The sequence below is a fragment of the Egretta garzetta genome, unplaced genomic scaffold, assembly GCF_000687185.1.
Source record: "Egretta garzetta isolate BGI_Z169 unplaced genomic scaffold, ASM68718v1 scaffold241, whole genome shotgun sequence".
NCBI lineage: Eukaryota > Metazoa > Chordata > Aves > Pelecaniformes > Ardeidae > Egretta > Egretta garzetta.
Genome location: NW_009258675.1, coordinates 247143 through 247502, shown reverse-complemented (window position 1 = coordinate 247502; position 360 = coordinate 247143). Strand labels below are relative to the sequence as shown.

Below are 360 nucleotides of genomic sequence, written 5' to 3'. Positions count from 1 at the left end.
TGCCACCTCCTCCTCCGCCGCCGCCGCGGGCGGGGCTTCCGCGCCCCGGCTCAATCTCCTGGTTCTAGGTAAGCGCCGCAGACGGAAAGAGAGCGGGGCGGGCGCGAGAGGGCCTACGGCCTTGCCACACGCGGCGTCGGTTTGCTGCGCGGCAAGCGGGCGCTGAAACCTGGAGCTGCTTGTCGGGCCCGATTCAGCCACTTTTGCTTCGTTTTGTTCTGTTTAAACTTCAGCAAAGTTAACACTCACCACGCTCGACACCCTCCTTGGCATCCCAAAACATCGGCACTTCCGGGCTTTCATTGTTCTTTATGATTCATATAAGGTATAAGGGGTTTTGCCCCCCCCCCCCCTTCAAAA

At 60.0% G+C, this 360-nt stretch overlaps 1 protein-coding gene and 1 long non-coding RNA gene across 3 annotated transcripts in view; one reads left to right on the top strand and one right to left on the bottom strand.

Annotated features, from left to right (window-relative positions):
• The window catches only part of CTBP1 (C-terminal binding protein 1), a 256527-nt gene that overhangs the window by 69905 nt on the left and 186262 nt on the right, over positions 1-360 (bottom strand). The gene's annotated exons all lie outside the window — the stretch shown is intronic.
• Positions 1-360, top strand: part of LOC118451663 — a 15492-nt gene that overhangs the window by 827 nt on the left and 14305 nt on the right. The window lies entirely within an intron of this gene.